Genomic DNA, 10109 nt, shown 5'->3' on the forward strand with positions numbered 1-10109 from the left:
TTCAAAGGGAGTTTAGGGAAACATCCACACTGTAGATACCGAAGTAGAAAGTTCAGGGAGGTGAGTCCTACCCCTCTTATCACAAAAAATTTAATGCCTTAAGCAGTTACTATGGTCTTAGCAGAGATCTGTCTGTAACTCTTTAAAAAGTCTGCACTCAAAAACGCAAAAGGAAGGAGAGAGGTAGGACATGTTTATATACTTAACTGGTTTAATTTTGGCAGTGTATAAAAGCTAACACATTTAAGTAAAGTCCATTATACTCTCAGGTAGCAAAAATCAAGCATGAAGCTACATTTTTTCATAGGATTGCTATCGATGCAACCCTGTTGATATTCCAAAGGGTGACAAGGAGCAAAAATCAGTACAGAAGTAGCCTTGACAGTGTCATGGTAAAGGATATGCTTTATAATGCATGTTTCCCCTCCCACTCTCTCTGTTAATGATTATTGGTGTAGTGTGCTTTGTATGGGAAAAGCAGAGTTATTATTGGTGGTTCTTCCCTCCTCCAGGTTTTAATACTGGCCTCATACAGATTGTTGTGGGCCAAGACCAGTAATTCTCTGTCAATGAATTTAATGAGGAGCAGGAAATAGGGAGATATTTTTGGTCCTTTTCTTTTGGAATGAATGGCCCCAAAAGAATACTGTGTAACATTACTCAACTCCAAAGTGAGTAATTCCAGTGGTTCGACAAGAGCATCCTAGTCCAACTTTCAGGGGATGGTGCCTTAGCCAAATAAATGGTTACAGTCCAAAGCAATGCAGGCTTCCACTAAGCATTTGGAAGAGCTAGCCCATTAGGACATTTTTGTTAGGCTTATTTACCTTTTGCGATATCAATGCACCCCTTACTCAGCTGTACCAACATGCCTAGCTGAAGTCTGAAGCACGCTGCTGCAATTCTTTGCTACTTTATCTTTTCCCTGTAGTACATGCTGACCCACACTACACATAGAAAAAGAAGAATCACTGTGTTGATTTGCTCTGCATCTTCGATCTTGAATTTATGAATGAAAAATGCACTATCACCCTGATTATATGGTTCCTAGTGTACTGCAAAGGCCATATTAACATAAAATAGACTCTTCTGTGAAAACTGAGCTTGATGTCTGGTCTGAAATGAAAGGGCCATCAACAATGGATGATCCCCATAGTAGTAGGGCAGTCTCTAATGAAATGAACAGAATGATAAAATAATATAAAAAGAGTTATAAGCTGATACTTAAAAATAAGCATGATCTTTAGTCAAATAAAGATACTAACCTAAAAAAGGGAAGGTTGAACAGAGAGAAAAAGGGCGATGGAAGTTATAGAAGGCCAGAGAGTTTTAGATGTGGCAAAAAGTTGACATGGTGGTGTTTGTTCTTCTGCAGATTTGTAATTATCTTGTTTTTCTTATCAATTATGGGTGAATCTAAGAAGTTTGTTTGAAAAGTCTATGATCTCCTTGCTTTAGCAGTCCTGGTTTGTCCAGAGAGTTAATATGTAAAGTGACCTTAATGATGGAAGTCTGGAGACCTTATGCATGTGTTGCTGAGATATTCAGTGATAGGAGATGTGGCAGCAAAAGGTAACATTAGAGCACCACAGACTGTGTAATAGCTTTGGGCACAATCTTTTTTTCTTGCGCACAAACCCTGGCTGTGGTCCAGCTAATTATTTCTCTGCCATCAGTCTCAACTTTTTCCTCATGAAGCCATACTTCCCAAAAGGGAAAGGAAAGGCCAGGGAGTTGGTACTGTTGAGGCTGGATAGAGAGATGGGAGGGCTAACCTGAAATTAAGCTGTCTTTGAGGAAGATAGGATCTAAAGACTGAGTTCAACTCAGCAGTGTGATGATCATTCAAGCTATCAAAGCTGTAAGATATTGTGGCACCAGAGTTCATCTCGGGAGGACTAGCCACATACTCCAGAGACAGGGGAGTATCATGAGAAAGATATAGGACACTGAACCTGACATAACTTTTTAGCTAGAGGAATGACCAGCAGACTTTCTTGTAGCCTCTGCAGAACATTGTTTCCTTGAAGAAAAACTGGGAATTGGTGTAAGATGGGTGGAGGGGCAGCAAGATTTCCTGCAAAATGGAGATACAACTGAATTATATTTTGTCACAGAGCAAACTGATAGTATTTTTCTTGTTTAAAAAAAAAAGTGTGAGTTGTTATTTCCAAGTTATTCTTTTGTTCAGCAAAAGATTGATTTCATATGATTTAAAGAAAGAGGGCGATCACAGATGTCTTTTTAGATGGGTCTGGAAACATTATTGGAAGAGCACGCAACAGAAGGAAGGCCCTGTGACAATAAAGGACACTCTGAAGTTCTTTTTGTACTTGAAGATCTCCACAATAGCACATTCAAAACTGCTAATGGCGTGATCTTATGGGAAACCATTGTAGATATTACCTGCCCACAATTGCCTCATAAAAGTTCTTAAGCATTTTGACATGTTTTATTTTGGATGGCCAGAAAAGCTGGGAGATGTAGGAGGATGCAAAGAGCTCTCTCAAATATAAAAAAATACATAAATAGCAATCTTGACTCCTGACAGCTCACGGTTCCAGAGCAGCAATGCACAGAGAACAAGAGAGAGGGATGAAAATAATGCCACAAATGTACAGGATTAAATTAATTCTTTGTATCATTCCAGTGAAGTCATTCTTGACTCCTGCAGCAGAACAACAGGCCAGATGAGCTGCTGGTATTTTTTACTTCCAAATGGTGTAAGCAGATGGAGCATAAAAGGCAAAAAGCTCAAACATCATTTAAGAAAAGGACTGAAGAAGACTTTCTTGAAGTCTTCCAATTCCCTTTCCATACCTGCTTTGAAGGTAAGAAAAAAGGTAGTCTAAGTCAGCAGAAAGTAATATTCTATAGGATGAGACACCATATTCACAATGATATTATGTTGAGATCATCTTGTGCTTACAACAATAGAGAAAATAAATATTTCTTTAGTAGTTGGAACCCAGCAATTACGATAGCACCTACCCCCACTGCAACCTCATAGAATCATAGAATACCAGGTTGGAAAGTACCTCAAGGATCTTCTGGTCCAACCTTTCTTGGCAAAAGCATGGTCTAGACAAGATGGCCCAGCACCCTGTCCAGCCGAATCTTAAAAGTCTCCAATGTTGGGGAATCCACGGCTTCCCTGGGGAGATTATTCCAATGGCTGATTGTTCTTATTGTGAAAAATTTTCCTCTTGTGTCTAATCTGAATCTCCCCAGGAGTAACTTGTACCCATTACCCCTTGTCTTTTCCATGTGACTCCTAAAAAGGGAGGGTCCATCTTCTTTGTAGCCACCCTTTAAATAACGGAACATGGTGATAAGGTCTCCCCTAAGCCTTTTCTCAAGGCTGAACAAACACAGTTCTCTCAGCCTTTCCTCATATGGCAGGCTCCCCAGTCCTTTGATCATCTTTGTGGCTCTTCTTTGGACCCTCTCCAGCCTGTCCACATCTTTTTTTGTACAGTGGGGACCAAAACTGAGCACAGTATTCCAGGTGTAGCCTGACAAGCACTGAGTAGAGTGGGATAATGACTTCTTTATCTCTGCTGGTGATGCCCTTGTTGATGCAACCCAGCATCCTGTTGGCTTTCTTTGCCACAGCAGCACACTGTTCACTCATATTGAGCTTTTTGTCTCCCAGGACCCCCAGGTTCCTTTCCACAGAGCTGCTCCCCAGCTAGGTAGATCCCAGCCTGTGCTGCACTCCTGGATTATGTTTTCCCAGGTGCAAGACCTTACGCTTGTCTTTGTTGAACTTCATAAGGTTCTTGTTAGCCCACTCTTCCAGCCTATCCAGGTCTTCCTGCAGGGTGGCTCTCCCTTCCGAAGTGTCGACTTCCCCACTCGGTTTGGTATCATTGGCAAACTTCATCAGAGTACACTTGATCTCATCATCCAGATCACTTATGAACATATTAAACAACGTTGGGCCGGATATCGATCCCTGGGGGACCTCACTTGTGACAGGTTGCCAGTTTGAAAAGGAGCTATTTACCACCACCCTCTGGGTGCGGCCTGTCAGCCACTTCCCCACCCACTGCACAGACCACTTGTCTAGACCATAATGCATCAGTTTCTCAAGGAGGCAGCTGTGGGAAACAGTATCAAAAGCCTTGGAGAAATCCAGGTAGACAATGTCCACAGCTTGCCCCACATCAGCTGAGCCGGTTACTTTATCGTAGAAAGTGATCAGGTTTGTCAAGCACTATTTGCCTTTGGTGAATCTGTGCTGGTTTTTCCCAGTCAAGTGCTTCATTTGACTTGTGATAACCCCCAGGAGGATTCGTTCCATAACTTTCCCAGGGACTGAAGTAAGACTGATGGGTCTATGATTTCCTGGATCCTCCTTTAAGCCCTTCTTGTAGATGGGGGTGACATTAGCCTTCTCCCAGTCTTCTGGGATGTCCCCCGATCTCCACGACTTCTCAAAGATTATGGAGAACGGCCTCGCAATGACATCAGCCAGGTCTCTTAACACCCTCGGGTGGATATTGTCAGGGCCCATCTATTTGTAGGGGTCAAGCTCCTGTAATAGTTCACATATCAACTCTTCCTTCACTGATGGTGGGTCTGTGTTTGCATCAACCTGGACTTTTGTTCCCAAGGCCTGGGGCCCAACAGCGCTGGTAAAGGCAGAGGTGAAGAAAGTGTTGAGAACCTCTGCCTTTTCAGCATTTTGGTGACTAATTCACCTCTCCTGTTTAACAGTGGGTCAATATTTTTCTTCTGTTTCGACTTGTTGTTTATGTACCTGAAGGACCCTTGCTTGTTGTTTTTGATATCTCTGGCCAATTTCAATTCGAGCTGAGCTTTTGCTTTTCTAGCTGCATCTCAGCAGGCCTTGGCAATGCCCTTGTAGTTCTCAATGGGTATTCATCTGCTTTGCCATCTCTGGTACGCTTCTGTTCTGGTTTTGAGCAGACTCAGAAACTCCCAGTTAAGCCAAGGGGGTCTCTTGCTCTGCCTACTTCCCTTACCTTTAAAGGGGAGGAACTGTTTTTGTGCTTCCAGGAGAGCATTCCTGAAGAACTCCCAGCATTCTCTAGCTCTTTTATCCTTGTCCTGGTTTCGACTGGGATAGGGTTAATTTTCTTCCTAATAGCTGGTATAGTGCTGTGTTTTGGATTTAGTATGAGAATAATGTTGATCACACATTGATGTTTTAGCTTTTGTTAAGTAATGCTTATACTAGTCAAGGACTTTTCAGCTTTCCATGCTCTGCCGGGTGCACAAGAAGCCGGGAGGGGGCACAGCCAAGATAGTTGATCCAAACTGGCCAAAGAGCTATTCTATACCATGTGACATCATGCTCAGTATGTAAACTGGGGGGAGTTGGCCAGGGGACAGCGATCGCTGCTCAGGGACTGGCTGGGCATCGATCGGTGGGTGGTGAGCAGTTGTATCACTTGGGTTTTTTCTGGGTTTTGTTCCTCTCTCTCTCTCTTGTTGTTTTCCTTTTTATTACAATTTAATTACTTTTTTTTTTTCCAATTATTAAACTGTTCTTATCTCAACCCATGAGTTTTCTTACTTTTGCTCTTCCAATTCTCTCCCCCATTGCACCAGGAGGGGGGAGGATGAGTGAGTGGCTGTGTGGTGCTTAACTGCCAACTGAAGCTAAATCACGATAATCCTCCGTGGAAGCTTCCCATGGAATCCCTCCCAGTTGAGCTCTGAGAGAGCTGAAGTTTGCTCTTCTAAAATATAAAACCTTTGTCTTAGTACTAACCTTCAGCGTGCTCAACAGGATCCCAAACTCCACAATATTGTGATCACTGCAGCCAAGGCTATTGCTAACCGAGATATTACAAAGCAGGTTTTCTTGGTTGAACTCAACCTGAAGAAGTTGAGTTCAATGCTCTTGACTTTTGCTCCTACCATGAGCCATCCAATCTAAGCTGTTCCCTATTTGCTGCATGACTGCTTGTTGAGTGTTATGCAGGTTATGTTCCATTGGCATCCATGGAGATCCAGCCCACACAGAAAAAAAGTTACGACAATTTGAATGTAACATTTTCACCCCAACTTCATCTCAAGCATTCAAAATTGTTTTAATCTGAAGTAACTTCATTTAAGGGATTTGGATCTGAAGTTTAGATTTATCCCATTCTAAAAATTACTTCTTATTACATGATTCAGAGGCAGAAGGATGGCCTGATTGCAAACTTCCTACTTAGACTTTTCTCCTGGGATGTTGTTCAGGCTCATTTCTCATTTTCATATAAGCTTGACTGTCAGCTTTTTATTTTTATGAAAATTGACTAATATAGCCAAGCCAAAATAATGAATACATTGCTCATTGTAAATTAAATTTAGAATGCAAAAGTGTCTGTGCCAATTAAAAAAAAAAATATTATTTTCAAAGATAGACTTTGCAGACACAAATTTCAAACCACATTATATTGCTGGAAACTTTTATTTTTCAATGGAAGCGATGACACAACTTTAGATGGCAACATCCTGAATAAAACATTGTAATAAATACTAAAAAATGGTTATTAAGGGAGGAAAAAGACTTGGTATTCATATTACACCATGTAGCCTTTTGTCCCCTAATCTTCAGCCTTATCCAATCTTGAAAGATTTATAGTTTGCTAATTCTATAAGGCAAAAGGACATTCTCCTACCCAGTAAGGTCAGTCAAATCCACTCCAGGCAGTGATCAGTGGATTAACAAATGTCACTGAAATCCTTATAAGTTTACTGCTGCCAGGACATTTCGGTTAAAGACCATGACACTGTGAATGTTGGAATGGACAGCTGGTCTTAGCTTCTGGTTGCTGAAGGCATGAGTAAATTAAAAACCCTCGGCAATATGTTTCTTTGACATATCCCTGTTTAACAGGGAGTCTGCTCTCATAAGCCTGATAGAGAAATAATAATACTGCTATGTATATACACGCATATATAGTTGGAGATTTCCAGAGCTCTAGAATATTTTTGTTTTTCTCTAGAGGAGTCAAATCAAATTTCTGACAATCCCCTCAAAATATTAGGAAAAAGTTAGGTTGGAAACAGATACAGAGCCTTGATCCAACTCCACTCAAGTTAAGCTTTTCCCACTGACTTCTATGGGAATAAATCACACTACTGGAGTGGGTGGTCCCTCTGTCCTGCACAGTGGGCCAAATCACCCCCAGATCCTAACTCACCATGTGCTGTGGTTTGGACTCACTGCTGCTTTCAAATTTCAGGTTTGGCTGAGCTGTGCAGTGGGAGGAGTGCAACAAAGGATGGGTTCTTACCAGACTAATGCTTTTGTCTTCTCAACTTGGCCCCTGGCACAATTTAGAACATCCTAAGGCGCTAAAATCTAAAAATTGTGAGCAGCAGTAATCAGTCTTCAAGGGCAACACTGGCAGCTGGAAATCACTGAAACACAGTAGTAGTCACCCACACCCATTCCCTGGCCATTTAGTCATCTTTGCTGGCTTTATACCAGCTGAAGATCCCTCCAGGCGTATCCTCAGTTGGCCTTTAGAATCAGTAGAAGAATACAAGGGGACTGGAACTGAGCTGAATCATCTGCCTTCTGCCATGGTGCTTGGTTTTTCAATCATGTGTCATACCTCTGCTCAAGACCAGTAATATTTTGAGGAACTGGTTATCACTGGTGCTCTGAAAGAATGACTAGAGCAAGCAGCATCATCCTTCAGGTACTGGTAAAAATTTCTTTTCCTTTCAGTGTTTCAGTGCATGTTAGCAGCTGTCCTTTGCTGGCCAAGTTGGCTAACATATACTGAAATCATGGAGCTATAAAAATTTACATAAGCTGAAAACTGGATCCAATCTTTATTTCTTGTTTGCTGTAGAGTAACTGCATAACCTGTTCTTGAAAACATATTAAAGGAGCAAGTATAACGATCTTTGTCCAGATCCACAAAGGTAGTAAACTGCTATGACACCTCCGAATTCCTGGAACAATACGGGTTTGTACCTGTTTAGGACCCTCACATACATGATATTACTAGAAAAAGTGTGTCCAAACATCTGCATACGGTTAAGCCCTAAAGAACAAATTTCAAGGTAAGATTACACATACTGCACCTCTACAAATATTACCTGTTGACAACTTATCCTAATTCTTATGTCTAAACATGGCACTTGTGTCTCTGCATTCCCCATCAGTAAATTCCAGCAGTCGATTGAAATTATTATATTTTACTCCCCAAAAAAAGAAAAAAAAGATTGTTCTGAATTTACTGCCCTTTCATCAAGTCTCTTGTCCTTGCATTATATGGTTGTCTGAAATGGAAGGGATGGTTGCAGCAAACAATTTTGCTAAAGCCCTTGTAACTCTTCTCCCATGCACTCTGTGCTGCTCCACTTTTTGCAATCTGGTTTACATACACCCTGCACCACTGTGTAGCTGTGTCCAGGTACACTGTGCTCAAGGAAGGCAGTTGGCCCACTGCATGGCAAGGCTTGGCTGCCAGTGTCCACAGGACAGATCAAGTGGACGAAAGGTTTCCTCTGTCTTTTATGAGCTGCCAAACACTGCTTGTTCAAGACACTTTAATCTTCAGGGATGGAAGACAGTCCAGGTTTATTATAAGGCGGGTATTTGAGAAATAAACAGCTGTTGGCATCTATAACTCGAGCTCTTTATGCAAGATACATAGGCTTCTTTGTAGTATGCTTTAGCAGACATTTATGTGATGTAGTGTCCTTGCAACTAGAATCTTGTGGAAAAAAGAGCAAATGGAAAATTACATCATTAACTAACTTTTGGAACATACCATGCCTGGTGTACTTTTTTGGTCTATACTCTTCCGTCTTTCCTTATTTCTCAGTTTTGACCCTACATTTGAACCCCATACCAACTCCATTCCTCATAACCAGCTACTTCGTATTGCATGGTGTTCCTGGCATTTCTTTAGCAGCAATGGGAATTTGACCTCTCTGTAATTCTCACTATTAACAGTGTTTTGCCAAAGCTGGTAAATAATTAATTATATGGCCAATATATTCAAGTAATGATGTTTTTATTACTTCTTTGTCTTTGCCTTGTTGTTTCATAATCATCAGAAAAATTGTTGTGACATATAGGACCTATAATTATGGAAATCCAATGTAATTTTGATTAATTATTATACTAATTTTCAGTGTCTTATGCTTATATTCTGTATTAATATCTGACAAAAGGTCTAACCATGTGAATCAGAGTAATGTCTCACACTTCTGTGCACCATTTGGAATTTGGTCTGGTATTTGAAAATCTCTTTCTTTTATCATTGTGCTAGCTCTCAGTGGAACATATGAAAGAATTTGTTAGTTGTAGCTTCTCTGCATTAGGTGATCAGGTTGCCCAATTATGAGCAAAATACCAAAATATTCTGGTTGTTAATTTTACCAGTGTTACATAGTGCTCAGTACTAATTAAAACTGTTGTCAGACTGTGCAGTACATATTGTATGCAAAGAATAACATTAAAGTGCTATGTGTTAGCTACAAATAGTTTAAAAGTATGCAGTTTTCATTAAATGTTACCTTTCTGTGTGATGTTAGAAGCTGCAATGGGAGAGTTACTGAAGTAATTTATTTGAAATGACACTCTATGAGGTCCAAATTATTAGACAATATTTGTCACAATGGTTTTCATTAAAGGAAATCAGCCAAGTTCCTCACTGAAAATTTGGCAAAAAACTTGAAACTGCAGCTTTTCAAAACTTGAATATGGCTCTAATTTTTAGTGCATTCTTTTTTCCAGTTATTTAACCAGATCCACTTGGGATGTGACCTCTTTTTTGTATCTTTCACTTCTGCTGTTTTTTATTTAGGGCCTTGACATAAGAAAAATAACTTTTCTCAGTAATGTGGTGAGATGGCAATTGGATAGATTTTCCCTGACAGAAGACTGGTAATCTTCATAATTTCCTCCTGCATCGTTCCTCCTCTTTGCTTAGCTGCTATAAGTGACCTAGGTTCTGCTCATCCTTGCCTGACTTTCCTTGCTTCTCAGCAAGAGCATTAGCAAGATCCACCTTCTTCCCTGCCCTCGTTTCCCAGACTATTCAACCCATATTACAAAATTACAGAGGAAAATAGTGCTGTTCCTTTTATGAATAATAAACTGTATAATCTGAGAGTTAGAA

This window comes from Ciconia boyciana, chromosome 3 (genome assembly GCF_034638445.1).
Source record: "Ciconia boyciana chromosome 3, ASM3463844v1, whole genome shotgun sequence".
NCBI classification, from domain to species: Eukaryota; Metazoa; Chordata; class Aves; order Ciconiiformes; family Ciconiidae; genus Ciconia; species Ciconia boyciana.